This window comes from Psammomys obesus, unplaced genomic scaffold (assembly GCF_907164565.1).
Source record: "Psammomys obesus unplaced genomic scaffold, mPsaObe1.curated_primary_1811, whole genome shotgun sequence".
NCBI classification, from domain to species: Eukaryota; Metazoa; Chordata; class Mammalia; order Rodentia; family Muridae; genus Psammomys; species Psammomys obesus.
The window spans coordinates 45,558,099-45,577,955 of NW_026585895.1; the positions used below are offsets into that span (position 1 = coordinate 45,558,099).

General features: G+C 52.1%; 1 long non-coding RNA gene across 1 annotated transcript; it reads left to right on the forward strand.

Moving 5' to 3' along the window:
* The first annotated feature begins 278 nt into the window (after positions 1-278).
* On the forward strand, positions 279-14,983 carry LOC129671204 (uncharacterized). The gene is made up of 4 exons (XR_008719325.1): positions 279-392; positions 3,604-4,280; positions 12,834-12,908; positions 14,821-14,983. It is a non-coding gene; the product is annotated as an uncharacterized LOC129671204 (long non-coding RNA).
* The last annotated feature ends 4,874 nt before the right edge of the window (positions 14,984-19,857 follow it).

Consider the following 19,857-nt stretch of genomic DNA (forward strand, 5'->3'; position numbering starts at 1 on the left):
TCTGCTCACCTACCGTAGGAGTCGCCTGGGTCCTGGGGGGAGTCGGGCTCCATGACGTGCGGGCCCCTGGGCCACGGCCCCACCTGATTTATGAACCGAGGCCGTCTCCATGAGCGCCTGCGCTTCTCCTTTTGTATTCCATCTGGCGGCTTCTCCAACTAGATGACTGGGTATTCCTGCAAGCAGGCCCCTTTCCAGCCCTTGCCTTCATACAGTACATTTAAAGTAGCAGTAACCTTTTTTTCCTCCCCCCGCAGCCTGCCTGGAAACATTAGAAGGGACCGAGGCGGCGAGATGTCTAAAATAGGAAGACGCTGGGGACGGCTGGCCTGGCTGCCCGAGATGCTGGCTGCGGGGATCTGGTCCAGCTGTGCAGATGGAAAAGCTAGGAGGTAAGGCTGACAGGGGGCTTAACATCTGGAAGCCGGTTCCGAGGCCCCAGGGGGCCGGTGCAAATGGATGGGGAGGCTGACCTCCTCCTGAAAGGGGAAAAGGGTGTCTGTTGCTCACCACCTAGCACCCCAAAAGCCCAGGGCCTTCTCCTGGGCCTTGCAGGAACCTCCCACTCAAATCTGTTCTCAGACATTTCCTGCAGTGTGGGATGCAGAAATTGACTCATCCATCCATTCAGTCACTAAATATTTTTTTCAAGAATCCAGTCCTTGCCAGACACTATGCTGCGCTGGGTCTGCAGCAGAGAGCAAGGGCCCTCTGCAGGGCCATCAGCACCCAGGTGTGCTAGGTACCACAGTGGAGTATACAGGCCAGCACCTCCGGAGCTCAGGGAATGGGGGCTCCCCGGAATGGCAGAGATGGCCATGGGGGCTCCCTGGAGGAAAAGGTACCTCAGCTGCGACCTAAAAGGCTGCCTAGGAGTTAGCCAGGTAGAGAAGGGTCAAAGGCCTGCCGCTGGGACAGTGGGTATTTGTCAGATTTGTTCTAGCAGTTAGAATGGATAAATGGAGCTCAGAGAGAGCAGGAGAGCAAGGCCAGGAGAGGGTCAAGATGGACATCTGGTCGGTGCCAAGATCCCAGTTGCCTTAGAAAGGCCTCTCTGGCCCCTGTAGAACGACGTGACAGGGCGGGCTGAGTGTGTCTGTAGCTTCGACATGAGCAGCTGTGGTCACCTGAGGACCACACCCACCATGGTACCATTTGGAGTGTTTACCCACGAAGCCTCCCATGAGCCTCCCAGGGGTTACTTACTTCTAGAAACCCATTCTCACAGACAAGTACAGTGCAGCTTCGAGACCACAGCTTGTGAGTGACCACCCGGGCAGGTCTGAGCCCCCGGGATGGCACAGCCCTGGTGCCAGAGAGTGCCAGGGAAGACACATGCTTTCATTAGCTCAGCATCGTCCGGGTCCAAGCCAGTGCAGGCCAGCCAGTGCCACGGCTCCTAGCAGGAAAACCTCCATCTAAGTCCAGTAGGAGAAAGGTGAGCAGGGTTTGGATGGGTTGGACAGGGGAGGGAGGGCAAAGAGGCGTGCCCAGGCTGATGCAGTGGCACAGCCGAGGACTGTGCTGCCAAGGGACTATCTGGTGGGGAGCAGACCACCAGGAGGCGAGAGAAGGTTAGGGTGATGCGAGCGCAGATGCAGCTCGGAGGACCAGAGAGATAACTGGAGGGCGGGCTTGCTCCAGGGGCCACAGGAAGCTGGAAGCTTCTGTTTAGAAGTTGACCTCCTTTCCAAGGGATGCCTGCGTGATCCTTTGAGCAGCCCTTCCCCGGCCTCCCTGACACACAGCGATCCCTGCCGAAGAAGAGAAGCCATCTGCCCTCAGCCTTGCTGGACACTAGAGGCCGAGTGTTCAGAGGCCTGCTTTTTTGGAAGAACGGCTGTGGAGTTGGGTGGAGGGCTCAAGAGGAGAGAGATGGGAGACAGGCACCTATGGGACTCAGATGAAGCTGAGTCCATGGTACCAGCTTGCACTGGCTTGGACCAGGGTAATGCTGAGCCAATGACAGGGTCTATATTGGGTCTATCCCAGCTGCCAGCTGCTGCCTAGTTGTTCCCAGAGGGCCAGTGGCTGCTGACGTGGTCAGCCTGGCCACAAGGAGGTTCCTCCTGTTCCTTTGCCCCTCCTCCCCACCTTGGATGATGGGATCCCAGATCCCAGCCTCCGGCTGCCTTAATTACAGGGAGGCCAGGCCCGACCCAAGCCTCCTGTGGGCACCAGGCTCTCTGGATCTCCTTATTAAGGGTGCCTGGGAGGGATGTTATGGGAGAAGGGTGGGGGTGCTTAGTGTAGGGAGTGGGGCCATGTTTCCCCAACCAGTAAGTGAGCTTTTCCTGGTCCTGGGACATTCTCAGGGCTCTGGGACTTATTGCAGCAGCTCCACAAAACACTGGAAAGGTTGAGGTAGGAGGGTAGTGAGTTCAAAGCCAGCCATAACCACATAGTGAGACCCTAAAAAGGAGTAGGGCAAGCTGGCAAGATGACTTAGTGGGTAAGAGCACTTGCTACCCAAACCTGAAAACCTGAGTTTGATCTGTGGAAGTCAGCAGAGAGAAACAACTAAAATTTGTCCTTTGACCTTCACATAAATGCAAACTGTGTGTGCATGTATGTGTGTGTGTGTGTGTGTGTGTGTGTGTGCACGCATGCACGCACCACACTCCAATAATAAAAAATAAAAATAGCCATGTTTGTCTAGCATGCATAAAGTCCTGGGTTCAATTGCCAGCAGCATTTAAACCAGGCATGGTGGTACATACCTACAATTCTAGCGCTTGGGAGGTAGAAGCAGGAGGATCAGAAGTTCCTCAGCTATAGAATGAGTTCAAAGCCAAGTTGGGCCATGTGAGTCCTTGTCTGAGAGAGAGAGAGAGAGAGAGAGAGAGAGAGAAAGAGAGAGAGAGAGAAAGTGTGATCAGGGTACATTATGTGAAATCCCAAATCATTAATAAAAAATATGTTGGGGAAAAAAAAAAAGATGGAATTGTGATTAGTCCCCTTAGCTCAGAACTAGACTATGCCCTTAACTAGCGGGATGAACTCTGGGTTAGCAGCACATCCTTCAAGGCTACCATTAGGCTAAAAGAAGACAGCCTCGGGCCCAGCCTATCTCTGACACTCAGGGGAAGATATGGCTCCCCCTCACTCCAGCTGTGACCTCCTGCACAGTTTGGTGCAGCCAGTGGGGAGAACAGGAGCAGTTCTGTAGCCAAGGAAGCTGAAGGGCTTGACTAAGCTTCCCACAGACAAGTCCAGAGCGGGAAGTGAGTCCTGGTGGGATGAAGACTTGGGCTTCCATGCTGCCTGGGCCTCCGACATGGGGTGCTGCCCTCCCTGGCTTCTTTCTCTTGTCCAGCCAAGGAACAAAGCTTGATTCTCTGGCACTATCTCCATCTGTAAGTGGACATGTTTGCAGATGCAGCCAGAATTCCCGCCCTCCGGGGCTCCTTTCTAATAATCGTGTGTCACCGCCACATATTCCCTTTCCTTGGTGACACAGCAGTGCTATCGGGGCCATCTGTGGCACCCCTTGGCTGTGACTGTCGAATCAATCCCTTACTCGTCGTTACTTCCGGTTGTCGAGCAAACAAGCAACCCTACAATCAATCTCTCCCTCTCTCTCTCTTTTCCCTTCTGAGACAGGAGCTCAGATAGCATCAGGCTGGTGACAACTTCACCATGAACCCAAGGACAGCCTTGAAGTCCTCATCCTCTGGACTCACAGGCACACGGCACAGTGTGGGTGCACTGAGCTACCTCCCCGGCACTGTAATGAAGGTCTTGAGGTACCCCATGCACATCTGTCTAATGACTTCTGTAGGGTAAAACTGTAAACACACAATTGATGGGGCAGAAAGACCTGCAAGCTCAACCAGCAGTCAACAAGTACTGGCCTTGGCCCAGCCCCGCTGTAAGGCCTGGTGCAGCCAGCGTCTCCACTCTTGCGGATTTACAGTGCAGCTGAGGAGAAGCACACTATTCCACCAGAGATGGATGCTATTGAGAAAGCAAATAGAAGCCCAGAGGAATGCTTTTGAGCAGTCACATGATGGGACCCTGCTGTGCCAAGTCTGAGGGGCCATCACCCGTGAGTGGGCAGAGACACTGCAAAGGATGGTGGGTAGGAGGTTCAAAATGATGGCCAGGGTGCCCAGAGTGGGTGGACAAGTGAAAGAATGGTTCAAGAGAAGACAGAAAGATCAGCGGCAGCTTCGTGAAGAGCTGTATGGGATGGAGAGCATGGATCCATGGCAACGGAGTGAGCCGAGGCTTCTTGGCTGCTGCATGGAAAGCGGCCAGAGTGAACAGAGAGAGGCCAGGTAGGACACTGCTATTATTGAAGGTAAAGACCCTGGGAACTCCAGTGAGAGCTGGTAGCAGAGGGAAACTGTATAGGTTCAAGACCCCTGTGGAGATCTTGGGTGCAGGTGCACGGTCAGTGGAGAAGAAGGGAAAAACAAAAGTCCAGAATGACTTGGAGGCTTTCATGTGGCAGCTGGACCAGACTGCTGAGGGAGGAGGAAGAGGGCTGGGCCTGATACAGGGAGCTCTGCCGCTATAGAGTGTGATGTTTGAGGAATACAGACAGATACACAGAGACGGCGGGGAGCTCGGAGCCGCAGGAAGGCTGGGATGGGCAATCAGTCTGAGACCCGCAGTTCCACCCCACAGCCTGTTAGGTCAGCCCACTGTGAGACCTTACTCCAGCCACCAGGACCTACTGCTCTGTGTACAGAAACCATTAAATGGGGGCTGTGGATGTAGCTTAATTGGTGCCCATCTAGCATGCATGAAGCCCTGCTTCCATCACCAGCTCTGCGTCAAACCCAGCATGGTGATCCCAGCACTTGGAGGATCCGAAGTTCAAGGTCATCCTGTAGTACACTAGAGGGCAGTCTGGGCTACGTGAGACCCTGTGGAAAGAAAGAAAGAAGTGAGGAAAGGGGGAGAAAAGAAAAGGGAGAAAATAAGAAAGGAATGGACTGAGACATGGATAGGAAAAGAGAGGGAATGGGAGCCCTGCTGAGGGCATGGGGGAGAGAGGACAGGTGCCTGGCAGCTAGCTTGATCATTGCTTGCCTCTGGAAAGGTCAAGCATGGAGCCAGCATGGAGATACTGCTGTCACTGTCGAGCCATGGGCTTGGCCAAGCAGGGAACCCAGACACCCAAAGGAAGACTCAAAGCTCAGAGAGTAAGAAGAGGGCAGGCACAGGACAAGTAGGAGCATGAGGTCACTAATCAACTCAGCAGATCCAAGAAAGCGTTTGCTGAGTTGAGGCTGGCCAGGGAGGAGGACTGTGAATGACGAAGAGGACGTCACAGGCCTGGAGGCAGTGGGTATGGGATTCTATTGTATACACTGAGGCGTAGCGAGTTAGCAGCCTTCAGGTTATTTCCATGCCCCACTGAACTTTCCTCTCTAAGGCCAAATGAAGGCCGGGAGGACCCCAAATGCCCTGAGCAAAGTGGAGCCTAGCCAGGCTGAGTGCTCTCTCTTGACACTGTCTGGGTACAGGTAGCAGAGCTCAGACTGCAGAGCTCCAGACCTTCAGGCGCCAATCTACCTGCCTTGATCCAAATCCCACTTCTACGCACCTGCTGGCGGACCCTCAGCACACAAGCTCCCTTCCTCGTGCCTTGATTTCCTCATCTAGTGCTCCAGAGGACGAGGGTAGGCCCTGGAGGGCTGCTGGGAGAATTCACAAGTTGGACCGGGAGAACACAGACAGGAATCCGGGCCATGTGGCACCCTGACCTCTCATGGCCATGGCACAGCCCCCAGGAGCCTGCGTGAGCTGCCCAGCATGGCTCTGTGCCCACACTCTCTTCTTGTCTTCCCCTTTCCCCCTCCATTTCTTTCACCCTCTGTCTTAGTCACTGTTCTGTTGCTGTGAAGAGACAGCATGATCGAGGCAACTCTTATCAAAGAAAGTATTTAATTGGGGGCTCGCTTACAGTTTCAGGGGTTAACCTAGCCTCATCATGGCAGGAAGCATGGGCACGCACAGAGCTGAGAGCTACATCCTGATTTACTAGCAGGCAGACATGGGGAGAGAAAGACTGGAGAGAGAGGCTGAGCCTGGCTTGGGCTTTTGAAACCTAAAAACCTACTCCCAGTGACACACCTCTTTCAACAAGGCCACACGTCCTAATCCTTCCTAAACAGTTCAACCAGGGGCTAAGCATGCAAACGTATAAGCCTATGGGGGACATTCTCATTCAAATCGCCACACCCTCCCACCCCAGCCACACGTCAGCCTCTTGGGTTTTGTTTTGTTTCCAGGCCAGAACCTAGCATGCTCTTGGCTCTGATTCTGGAGTGCAGGGATCATAGGTGTGTGCCACCAGGGAATCAGGCATCCTCGCTCTCACCACAGGGCTGTTGCAGTGCCTCTGTAGGGGTAGAATCTCCCAGATCTACCCCCAGTCCCTGCTCTGCTCACCGGCTGTTCTTTACTTTCCCCTGTTGTTTAGCTGTCGCACCAGCCTTTGCTCTGATGCCCAGGACCCAAGTTCACATCTGGCAACAATAGCAGTCTGTGCGATTCAGCAAACGCTGCCTGAGCCAGAGACCGGAGACCGGGGAATGAGTCAGCCAGAGCGCTAGCCATGGGGGAATCTCCAACTATGGGAGAGGGTCCCTCGAAGCATCATGGGTGGGGAGTCTGCCCACCATTGCAAGGAGGCTTAAAACGTTCTTTTACTGTGGCCCTTTGGAGGGTTAGACACACAAGAGCCATATCTCCCTGCTCCTGGATTAAAATTTCTTTTAAAGGCCTTGCATCTCTTGGCCGGCACCATCCAACAAGTCCTTCACCACACCAGGCCACCCTGTCCTTGTAGAGAAGCAAGGAGATGCCATGAGCAGATAGTGAACTCCTTGGGAGGACAGTGGCTCCCATGGCTGCCCGTGCAAGGGTCTGTGGGTTCCCAGTCTCAGGAATCCCTCCACTCTGTCCCATGAGGCCAGGGAGACACTGTCTCCAGGAAGGAAGTGGTGGAATAGGGTCCAATTTGGACCCCCGACATCCCAGTCACGAGCAGGGAGAAGGCTCTGCTGGTGAAGCTCTTGTCTTGCAATCTTGAAGACAGGATTTGGCTCCCTAGAACCTAAGTGAAAATCCAGGTAGGCCTGCCTGTAATCCCAGGACCCAAATCCTAAAACGGGGATCCTTGGAACAAGCTAGCTCACCAGACAGTAAAAGCTACATGGTTAGTGAGAAACTCTTGCTAAGTAACAAGAAAATTAGGAAAAGGTGGAGAGTGTGACCGAGGAGACAAGTGACATCATCCTCAACCTTTCACATGCCTACCCACGTGAACATGTATACATACGTGCACACACACATACACATGCAAAACAATTTTTTCCCAAAGAAAGGAATCAGTCATTTGGGGTGCTGCCGAGGAGGGTGAGTCACTGTCCTTCCCAAGTAGCTGACCCCGGGGCCAGCTCTCAGCCACAGCATGCTATGAATGCTCATTAGACAACCCCAAGTCTTTCCAAAACAGCCAGCTAGAAAGGACTGGCTGGAGTTCAGGGTTTTAGAGGATTTTCCAGGGAAAGGGATCAGAATGGTGGCCTGAGGTCCTCAAAGTTCCCCCAAATCACGTTGAACCAGGAGGCCTGCCTTGGGATCCCAGGATCCGGCTGGACTTGTGTCCTTGAAAGGAAAGCCCTAGCATAACCACAGGGGGCCGGTGGTTAGGTGGGTGCAGGATGCAGGACCAGTGTGCAAACGTGCACCCTCAGGTGGTGCTACTCCTCATCCACCGAGCATCAAAGGCCTTGGTCACTGCCCAAGACAGCCATAGGTGTCCCCAGGTCAGCAGCCACTGGAGACCCAGTCCAGGACATATTCCCGCAGGATAGTGGTCTCCATGACACCCTGCCCCACACTCTGCTGGATTACCTTCCAGAAGAACTCTGCTCTCTTCCAAGCAGTGCCGGGCAGGCACTTCACGCTTATTTCCAGGTAAGCATGCGGCCCGTTGTTACTTCAACCCAGCTGGTCTCAGCTGGTCTGTGGCCAGGCAGAGTTAAGTGTGCCCAGGGAAGCCCCTGAATTACCAGATCTTCCTGACATGGACTCAGACCTGTGCAGCCCACCTGACCTCCCCACAACGGGCCCCTTGGCTAGTGTTCAGGCGAGTCAGGAAAACCCAGAAGAAGCCTGAAGTGTCTACAGTCGGGCAACAATAGCAGGCTGTGCGATTCAGCAAACGCTGCCTGAGGCAGAGGCTGGAGACCCGGGAATGAGTCAGCCAGAGCGCTAGCCATGGGGGATCTCCAACTGTGGGAGAGGGTCCCTCGAAGTGTCACTGAGTGGGGAGTCTGCCCACCATTGCAAGAAGGCTTAAAGTGATCTTTTACTGCGGCCCTTTGGAGGGTTAGACACATAAGAATAAAGTTCAAATTGCCAGCTGACCCATCACAGGGCAGGCTAGTTACATACCAGAGGAGCCACACAGTAAATAGTTCAGGCTTTGTGGCTCTACTCAGTTCTGCCATTGTAATTGGAGAGCAGCTATGGGCAACTCCCAAATGAGTGGGTGTGGCTGGGGAACCAATAAAACACAGCTCTTGGGGCTGGAGAGATGGCTCAGCAGTTAAGAGCATTTGATCTGAAATCCTGAGATTCAGATCCCAACACTCGTCTAGCAAACGGGACATCCCACAAATGCCTGTGACCCTACCTCTGAGCTGGGTAGAAGTAGGACGGTTGCTGGAGCGTGCTGGCATCCAGTTTAGCTGAGAACCTGTGAGTCCCTGGTTCAGAGAGAGACCCTGCCTCAAAGGAAAAGGAAGATACACAATACCCTCTTCTGGCCCCTGGGCCTGTACACAGGCACAGGCACAGGCACCCTCACACAGGCATGCAAACACATAGACAGACACACACACAGAGATAGATAGATAGATAGATAGATAGATAGATAGATAGATAGATAGATAGATAGATAGATACACAGACAGAGAGATAGATGGACAGACAGATGGACCATTACTTTCGACACTAAAAGTGGAGTTTCGTATCACTTTCTTATGTCATGAAATAGTATTTTCTTGGTTTTTCTCTCTTGAAAACCCTTCCCCTTGAAGCTGTAAGGACCAGAAGGTCTGTAGCTTGCTGGCCTGTGTCTGTGTGGAAATGCTGGGAGACTGTGTTAGCCTTAGGTAGAAAAGGGCCAAGAATGTCAGAGCAAGGGTGGAGGTTGACAAAACTCACTGCCCAGCTTTGGAACCTGCGGATCAAACCATCGCTCCAAGTGAGGCTCAGAAGCCCTGTGCGGAGACCAAGTTCGGCCCTATCCACGGGGACAATTTTTTTTTTTTTTTTAACATTATTACGGCTCATGCTTCGAATCCCAGAACTAGAAAAGCTGAGGCAGGAGCATTTCAATGAGTTTGGGGACAGCCAAGCTACATAGTGAGGTCTGTAGAAAGGGCTAAAGATGAAAAAAAAAAAAAAAAAGTGTCTAGGGTTAGAGAGATGGCTCAGTGGTTAAGAGCACTGGCTGCTCTTCCTGAGTTCAATTCCCAGCAACCATATGTGGTCTGATGCCCTCTACTGGCATGCAGGTATACATGCAGATAGAGCATTCACATACATAAAATAAATGAAATCTTTTTGTAAAAATGGTGTCTCTTATAGAAGGATATGAATTTATTAGGTCATAGATAGAAGAATCAAGAACATAGTTTTCTTTTTTGTTTGTTTGTTTGTTTGCTTGCTTGAAAGAAACAGGGTCTCTCTGTGTAGCTCTGGCTGTCCTGGAATTCACTGTATGGACCAGGCTGGCCTTGAATTCACAGAAGTCCACCTGCCTCTGCCTCTGGAGTTCTGAGATTAAAGGTGTGCATCACCAAATTGAGCAACAAGCCCCACCCTCCACTCTGGGGTGACTGCGATTAGGAGGTGGCTAAGTGTGATTCCAGGATCCTTCCGGGGTACACAGCTCTAGACCCACAGGCACACCCTCCCTCCCAAGGCGCCGTCATTCTCATGGCTTGTGGCTAATCCCATGCCTCCCTGCAATGAGGTTTTGTCACTTATAGCCCGTGGCCGGTCCTCTGCTTCTCTGTGATGAGGTTTTGTCTTGAGCAACTCAGCCAGCATCTTCCCCTTTGATTTTTACCTTCCGGCTGTCACATACCTTACTGGTCCCTGTTTGGTGTGATGACACACATCACCATGGAGACCCACACCTCCCTCCACACGCCAGCACTAGGCTTTCTGCTGGGGAGTCTCAGAAGCACAGTTGCTTTGCTGAGGAGCCTGAGAGCTTAAAGTATGGATTAACATGGCACCTGGGCCATTCCCTGAGCTGCTGGGAAGAGGCAAAGCAATTCGCCAAGGGCCTGGGTGGTGTGGGGGGAATCCTACCAGACAGACAGAATCTGGGACCACTATCTCAGGCGATCCTGAATGGCTCATCTCCAGGGTGGGTAGGCCTGCCTACTCCTGCACACTCAGGCCCGGACACCTACCCAGTGGCAGCCCTTGGCGACAGTCGGTGTTCCAGCCCATTTACCCAGCCACTCATCCAGGCAGCTAATATTTACTGAGCATTTCTTAGGATTTGAGACTATGGTGGTAAGCACAGGCTTGCCCTTGCCCCTGCTGCCCCGCTCACAGTCCGGTGAAGCTGGACCTGCTTATCCATCAACTTGGCAACTGTTTATGGAGAGTCTGCCTTGTGTCAGATACTGTTCTAGGCACCGACACTGCAACACAAGAGAACACAGTAGAAAAGAAAATCCCTGCCTTCCCAGACTTAGAGTCTGGGGCAGGAGACAGATAATGAACACATAGACAAGGGTAATGTGTCAGAGGTGATGAGTGAGCCGGGGAGGAGATGGAAAGTGCTGGGGAGTGGCTTTTGTACCTGATTTAATCCGGGGAGACCTTGTTGAACAGACATCTAAGTGGCAGAGCAGGGTGGGGAGTCTGTGCAGATGTGGGGAGGACAGTCAGAAGCCAAGGGGATGGCTGGTTCAAAGTCCTGGAGGTTGTCGATGGAACAGCAGAGAGCAGGTCAGCTCCCAAGGATCTAGGAGTCCAGGAGGGGCTCGGAGGTGGTCTAAGTGGGGAGGTGACCCAGGGAAGTTCTAGGATGAAAGAGGACCGTGACCTCGAAGGCTGGCTTTCCCATTGGGAATAGATTTCAGAGGGGCAGAGCTGATGTTGGGAGCCTGGGGGAAGGGGACTAAATTTGACCCAACAAGAGATTTAGGACCGGGTAGTCCCCATGGGGATGTGGGAACCCGTGGGACCCTGGTCTGTTCTGCGGGTAGCCATGGGCTTTCCTGGGGGGTTGGCTGTGGGATGACAAGAGGAAGGGAAACGGACACGGAGGTTCCCTGTTCCCAGGGCCGGGAGCAGCGGAGCAACTGAGCTACAGGCTTGCTTTGTACTCCAAGGGTTGGGATATGGTAGAGAGTCTGGTAGCTGAGCCTGGTTCATGCCCTTCAGGGGCAGATGGGATTGAAAGGTGTGTGTCCAGAGAGAACACCAGGAGACAGAGAAGGTGGAAAAGTCTAAGGATGCAAGTCTGGCCTTAGAGGGTGGGAGTGAGGAAAAAAATGCCCTAAGAGGAGAGCCACCATGTGGCAAGAGATGACTCAGAAGCAGGGGACCCCCAAAGCCTGGGGATTCGGTAAGGATGGTGCACCCTGGGGGGGGGGGGGCGGGGAGGCAGGAGGCACTAGAATGTTAACTGTTTGCAATGAAAAAGGAAGGTCAACAGCAAGGGCCACTTGGTGGGGGCAAGACAGAGACAAAAGCTCAGCTGATGGTGTGACCCCCAAGGTGTGACACCAAAGCAGGGAGAGTTTCCTGGAAGAAAGGGGATATATGCAAACAAACTAAAGGAATGGGGAGGGGAAGTGCCCAGGCTGAGGGAGCAACGCAGACCGGACAGGAAGAACAGCTGTTATGTTTCACTTGAGGAACTGAAAAGGAGCAACAGGGAGTGAAGTTACCTCGCAGGAGCCTTGGAGCCAGCAAGACCTTGATGGGTTATGGAGTCTGATATACACTGCAGAAAATAAATAAAGTCGGTAACAGGATGCAGGGGCTTTTCCTGTCGATCAAGATGCTGGGGTCTGGGAGACCGTAGCACGTGCTTGAGAGAGACCAGCCTGATGGGCTCCCATGTCATGTGTTGACATCAGCCTGGTTCAGCTAGAGCTGCAAGCCCGGGTTATCGTGCCTTTGGGTTCCCCTAAAGGAAACCGCCGCCACCACCAGCCAGGCAGCGACTGCTCTCCAGCCTTCATGTCTCCAGCCGCGACATGTGAGTGCCTGCCGGGTGCCCCGGGTCCTGGCACCGAGGAGAGGTGATGATCCAGGCAGACAGGCTCTGGGTTCTCATGGGGCCCTGCCCAACATATGGCCAGAATCAAGTGTAGTGTTGGAAACGGATGGGGCTGCCGAGAATCCCAGCAGGATGCAGTTATTTGAGCCACAGGAGATGGAGGAGCGTATGGGAGAATGGGAGCAGCACGAAGACACCCCATTTGCCCACAGCCTTAGGCCAGGGCCCCCGGTCTCAGTGCAGAGGGAGCCAGGACCGACCACTTCACCACAGACTACCTTCTCTTACAGCAACTGGGTTCTGATGGCTTGGGCTCCTCCAGGACCTAGAGCTCACTACCTCTAGAGCGCACCCTAAAGGCCATGCATGCGTGACCTGGGAGTCCAGGCTTGTCCCTGGGAGATGCAAAGCTGTTTGACTCACAGCAGCAGGAGCCGCCCACGGGGAAGACTGACTTATTGAGAGTTCGTGCCCCAGATGGCCACCTAGGGAGGCAGGACGCTGAGGAAATAAACCCGGTCGCTAAGACACCCCACCCCTTCCCTCCAAGGTCCAGCGGCTGGAAGCAGCCAGCAGCCTAACAGCGCCACCGTGTGGAAGACGTGGGCCAGCACAACAGGATACGGTAGGCCCGTCCACTCAGAGCCAGGGATACGCTTTTGGTTGGTTGCTTGATTGGTTGGTTCTGAGGCTTGAACCTAAGGTTTTGGCGGGCTAGGAGGGCGCTCTAAGCCCTGGGCTACACCTCCAGACCTCTTTTCATTTTTTCTTTCCCTTGTTCTTTAAAACAAAACTTTTTTTTTTTTTTTGAGACAAGGTCTCCTTAAGTTGCCTAGGCTAGACCTGAACTCACTCTGTATCACAGGCAGGCCTTGGAATTTAAATCCTCCTGCCTCTGCATTTTGAGCAGCTGAGGTTAAAAGCCTGCATCACCAGGCCCAGGTAATGACACTTCATTCTATAGAGACTTCCATGTTGTATTTTTAGTTCCCTTCTTCAAGGGGAAAACATCATTGTTCTGTTGGCAATTATTAAGTACGATGAAAACATGTAAAGACATGGATTCTACATGTGAGAAAAATGGACAATTTGTTTGTTTGTTTTGGTCTTTTGAGGCAAGGTTTCTCTGTGTTGCCCTGGCTGTCCTAGAACTCGCTCTGTACACCAGGCTGGACTTGAACTCACAAGAGATCCACCCGTTTGCCCAGAGGAATATTTGTTTTTTTTTGTTTTTGTTTTTTCAGAATTATCACCTCTTATCCATGTTAAATATGGATTGTACTTTGTCAAATAAGCTTCAGCCGTTTTTCTACTGAAAGTGGTGTATGTGTGTGTGTACAATGAGATAGAATTATTTATGTCTCATATTCCAAAATTTGTTTTCCTCTTTAAATTGGTCTTTGCTAACTATGGAGCGGAGACTAAAGAATATCTGACATATGTAAAGTCTGTGAGCCATGCTGAAGAGAATGTTGTGTGCTTACTGCCTAATACAAGAAAACTTTTAAAATTTGTATGTGGGCCAGACGGCGGTGGCACACCCCTTTAATCCCAGCATTGGGAGCCAGAGGCAGGCGGATCTCTGTGAGTTCAAGACCAGCCTGGTCTACAGAGTGAATTCCAGGATGGCAAAGGCTACACAAAGAAACCCTGTCTTGGTAAAAAGAAAAAAAAAAAAAAAGAATTGTGTGTTTGGGTATGTGGTATGCAGGCACGGAGTGTGTGTGCTCCCGTGTGTGGGAGTGCACGTTTGTAGGCACACACGTGGAGATCCGGGGCTGACACAGGCAGTCCCCCTTCAGCCATCACTCTCACTCAGGGAGGCAGCCTCCCTCAGCTGCTCCCAGCACCTGCCCGTACGGTAGTTTGCTCAGGCAGCCTGACCCAGGGACCCCACATATCCACCCTCAGAGCCTTGGCGTTACAGGCAGGGCCACCTGGCATCACCATGGCTTCGAGATCCGAGCAACACCCTCACACCAACAAGCAGGGGCTTCATCCACGGAGCCCTCTCCATGCCCAGCAATTGAGATTTTTAGTAGCAGTTTTGTTGTTGTTGTTTTCTGTTTTTACCTTTGGTGTTTCTTTATGTATCATGTTTTAAAAGTCAAAATGTATTCTATATATACATAAGTGGCCTTTTAAAACTTCATTCCGGATTGGCTTGGTATTTATATTGGTCATGTCACTGTTTTATTAATGTGTTAGTTCCCCTTCCTTTTAGTGGCTGTCCGAAAGCCAGCACACCTTGACTTCTTCAAGTTTAACGCTAATGAATGTGGTCATCCTCATGGCCACTGGTGCAAAAATGCAGGAACCCCAGGCCGCTCAAAACCCCAGTTACCCTCCTGACTTATGCTCTGGTGTCACCTGGTACCATCTCATATTGAGTTCTTTCTACATTTCAAACTCCACATGGCATTGTTGTTACTATTGTTTTGCACAGATGAATTTGTTTAAAATAACCAAGTATTTTCCTCTCTGACCTTTATTTCCTTTCTTATCTCCCTGTTCCCATCTGGGACTTGATTTCTCAGCCTGAAAATCCCTAGACAGCTTCCCCAAAGAAGAGGAAGCCAGGTGGTGCACACCTATAATCCCAGCACTCACGGAGGCAGAGACAGGCTGATCACTCTAAGTTTGAGGCCAGCCTGGTCTACAAAGTGAGTCCAGGACAACTGAGGCTACACAGAGAAACCCTGTCTCAAACAAAAAGAGGAGGAGGAGGAGGAGGAGGAGGAGGAGGAGGAGGAGGAGGAGGAGGAAGAAGAAGAAGAAGAAGAAGAAGAAGAAGAAGAAGAAGAAGAAGAAGAAGAAGAAGAAAAGGAGGAGGAGGAAGAAGCCAGCCCCAAGCCACTTAGATGTAAAACTAGATTGGGGTACCCTGTGTGCTGGTTAGATTTTTGTCAACTTGGCACAAGCTAGAGGCATCTGGCAAGAGGGAATCTCAGCTGTGAACATGACTCCACAGACTGGCTGGGAGGCAAATCTCTGCAGCATTTTCTTGGTTAATGGTTGATGTGGAAGAGCCCAGCCAACTGTGGGTGGTGTCACCGATAGGTGGGTGGTCCCGGGCTGGATAAAGAAGCAGGTGGAGTGTGCCAGTGAGCAGTGCTCCTCCGTGGCCTCTGCTTCAGTTCCTGACTCTAGGTCCCAGCCTTGACTCCCCTTCATGACGGACTGTAAGCCGAAAGATGAAATATATCTTTTCCTCCCCACGTTGCTTTTGGTCAGTATTTTACCACAGCAACGGGAAGAAAACTAGCTGGCTGGGTGATCTAGGGAACCTCAGAGGGTGGGGCTTGGGGTAGGCATGTCTCCTCCCTGGCTGTGGGTTCTCAGGGCCCTCTCTTCAGCCATCTCTGTCCTCATGGCTGTGAGCACCATGAGCCTGTCCTGTGCTCAGTGGCTGCCCTGTTCTAAGTCGGCCCCTGGGCTTCATGTGGGGATTGGAGCTCACTCTGCCTGGGCCTCGCCTGAGGCTGGGCGCATGGCTCAGGTGAGTTGAAGGGACAGACGGATGGATAGATAAATGCCTTGAGGTGGAGGGCAGGCCAGGGGGTCTGGGGCCTTGGCACTTTGTAGACACCCTCAACCAGCAAGAACTCAGTCTCAAGGGTCAGACTCCATGAATGTCTGTCTGTCTCTAAATATCAGCTGCCTCCAAGAGACCAACTCCTGATTTCCTGCTAAAGTTGCTGGGAGACAGCACAGGGTCAAAGGTGGAGAAGCAGATGCATGGATATGGGGGTCCTGTGTGAACAAGAGACTTTCCAGGGGTCAGGTCTAGGTTCTGGAGCCCCAGGGCTCAGGCTGGGGTGGACTCTAATTTGGGCCTTCGATGTTGAGTGGAAGGCCGCAGTAGGTTGTCGAAGAAACCATTACAGCAGACTAGCCATACGGGAAGGCGAGGACGTTCTTTGGGTAAGAATTCCTATCCCCTCAGGAAGCTGAGGCAGGAGGATGGCTGTGACTTTCAGATCCGTTTGCACTATGTAGAAGAGCCTGTTTCAACAGCCCTGGTTCCTAGAGCCGGGTGTGGCAGCGCATGCCTTTAGCCCCAGCAGAAGCAGGTGGAGGATCTTTGTGAGTTCAAGGCCAGCATGGTGTACAAATTGAGTCCAGGTCATCCAGGGCTACAGAGAAATCCTTTCTCACAGAACAAAGCAAAACAAACCAACGGCCCTGGTCCATAAAAGACCATTTTTAAGATGCTGCTTCTGTGCACATCCGTCCCTCTGAGGGACATGTGGGTATTGTCACTGTGCCTATGGAACGCTTCATCTTAGTGGCCAGCCCTCTCTTCTCTGGGTCTTGCATGCCCCACCCAGACCTGGGGAGGCCTTGTCCTTATCTGCCTTCCCTTTGCCTGGCACACCTGCACACCCACCAGGCACAGGGAGCGGAGTCTCTTCCCGGCCCTCCTCACACCTAGGCTCAGGCACCTCCCAGGTTCCCACCCCAGCTTCCTTGTCCCCAGAACCTGTGGGTCCCTGAGCTCACTAGGGCCGGGGTCTCATCAGTCTGTCTCCCGAGTAAGCGCAGGGGCTCAGCACAGAGGCCCAGGAAACAGCAGTGATGAATGAAAGAGAATGCACACAGGAGGCCCCACGCCGCAGAAGCTTTTGGCTGGTTGGTTTGTGGGATTGTTTGTGTTTAGGGGTTTTCTGTTTGTAGGTGGCTTTTTTTGTTGTTGTTGTTTTGTTTTTCCCAGACCGGGTTTCTCTGTGTAACAGCCCTGGATGTCCTGGAACTCACTCTGTAGACCGGGCTGGCCTCCAACTCACAGAGATCCGCCTGTCTTTGCCTCCCAAGTGCTGAGGTGAAAGGTGTGAGCCTCTAGGAGCTGGCTGTTTTGGTTTGTGTTTTGACTATGTAGCCCAGGCTGACCTAGAACTCACTTTAGACCAGACTGGCTTCCAACTTGACATGGTCACTTTGCCTCTGCTTCTGATGGCTGAAATCACAGGTATCTATGGGGGAGGGGGTGCTCAGGACAGGAGGGTTTCCTGCCCAGCTCAGGAATCCACCTGTGGTCAGAGCTGGGAAGGCCCTGGAGATAATTCCTAGAAACATCAGCAAGTGCACCACATGAGAACCTATCAGAAATCGCCTATACCAGGCCCTGCTGAGACCCTGATGCAAAACCTGCTTTCAAAGATTTCCCCCCTAAATTACATTTTTAAAATAAAATAAATCATGCTAATTAAAAAAAAAAAAAAAAGTCGAGAAGCTTTGTCCTAAGTTGGGAAGCTTTGCCTACCCGCTCCCACACACACCCATTTTCTAGGCCAGCAAACCAGGGGATAAAAGCCCTCCCAGGACCAGGCTCCCTACGTGGGACCTTCCTTACAGGCCTGGCCTCCCCATCTTGGTTTCACACCAATCCCTTTGATCCTTGGGAGGAAGCTTTTGCAAGGCCCGCGAGCGCCCCCTGGTGGGAGCAGGAGGAGACTCCCTGTCCCGATCCTAACGTAGGTTAGAGACTTGGCGGCCGGTTTAAAGCGAAGGAATGAGGGCAGAGGGCAGAGAACGGCGGAGAGCCTGCAGGTCCGGATGTAAGAAGAGAGATAACGGTTTGAACAAGGACTGCCGCGTTGACTTTATTCTGACCTCATTCTATAGGTGAGACAGGGCCTTCTCCAAGCCTCCTGGGGGGTGGCGCCCCCCTCCCAGGTGGTGTGATAGTTCCAATGACATGGCAGGAAGCAGCGTGTAGTGCAGAGACCAGGGTCATAGGTGCAAAACTGGGCCACCAAACCACCTGTGGCCAGGCCTGATTCCCTCCCCGCTGTGCAGAACTGGCTTTGCGCAGCCCACCCCCATGCAAGAAGCCAAGAGGCCCAGAGACGTGAAAAGCCCAAACAGCTAGAGCTAAACGGTCCCTTCCAGGTCTGAGGAGTCCTGTGACCCAGTTAGTCAGTAGAGCACTGGGTTCCACGTTCCCAGCTCTGAGCCAAGCTTCCCTGTTTGCTAGTCAGGCCTGAGACACAGGCCTGTAATCCCAACCCTTGGAGCAAGGCAGGAAGACTGTGAGTTCGAGGCCAGCCTGGTTACATACCGAGCCCTTCGTCAAACAAGGAAACAGAAGAATTATGCCTAATGAGGACAGTGTCCGTGCTCACAACGGTGACAGCTCTGGGCGCCTTACATTAGTGAAGTCATGAAATATTTACCAATCTGTCTGCCTTCTCCCGGAGGTGCATTCACATCTCAGTAACGTCAGAATGCTATTTTTCCCCAAAGGCTGAATAATAGTCCAGTGTTTTGTGGGGGGCAGGGGTCGGGGTGTAGGTGTCTTAGTTAGGATTTTATTGCTGTGGAGAGACACTATGGCCACAGCAACTCTTACAAAGGAAAAGACTGAATTGGAGCTGGCTAACAATTTAGACGTTTAGTCTCTTAAGATCGTGGCGGGAGGCATGGTGACGCGCCAGCAGACACTGGTGCTGGAGAAGGAACTGAAAGTTCTACGTCTTATGCACGCAGCATAAGCCACCCAGCCTGGGCATCTGAGATCTCAAAGCCCACCCTCACAGTAACATCTTTTTCCAGCAAGGCCACACCCACTCCAGCAAGGCCACACCTCCTAACGGGGCCACTCTCTATGGGCCACGTATTCAAACAGAGGAGTGTACGGAGGCCATTTCTATTCAAACCACCACATTGCACCCCCAAAAGCCTGAAAGGATAGCATAGTGACAAACTGCATTCTGTCCAACTTCAAAAGTCCTCATGGTCTGTAACAGTCTCACACTTGTTTAAAAGCTCAAAGTCAAAAGTCTCTTCTGAGAGTCATGCAATCTCTTAACTACACTCTCCTATAAAATCAAAATTTAAAAGGCAGATCACATACTTCCAACATACAATGGCATAGAATGTACATCACCATTCCAAAAGGGGGGAAAGAGCATCGTGAGGAAACACTGGACCAAAGCAAGACTGAAAACCAGCTGGACAGACTCCAAATTCTGCACCTCCATGTCTGCTGTCAAAGCACTTGTCAGATCTCCAACTCCTCTCAGCTTTGTCCACTGCAGTACATTTCCATCTCTAGGGATGGTTCCACTCCCTGTGAGCAGCTCTCCTTGGCATCCCATAGCTCTGGAATCTCCAAGACAATCTGGGCTTCACCATCACAGCTTCACACCGTGGCCTCTCTGGGCCTCTGTGCAGGGACACCCCTGCCACATGCCTGGCCTCAGCGGCTTTTCTTAGTTGAGGACGGACTCCTTTCTTCTATCCTTGACTCTAACGGAAGAACCGTGCCGCTGAAGCTGCCAAGATCTGCTGCAGGGGCTGGAACACGTTCCTCAAACTGTACAGCTTGTCTTCTTGCTTGCTCAGCTTGCTCCTGGGTGTTACAGATCTTCCAAAGAGTGAACACTAAGCGGCCACACGACACAGTCCACACTAGGCTGTTTTGAGATTTCCTTTGCTGATGCAACTAATCCAAAACTTGTCAGGCAGATTTTTCAGACAAGGGCAAAAAGCAGCCTCGTTCTTCACCAAAATACCACAAGAACAGTCTCTAGTCCACATTATTAATATTTTTTTCTGAAACCTCTTGAGCT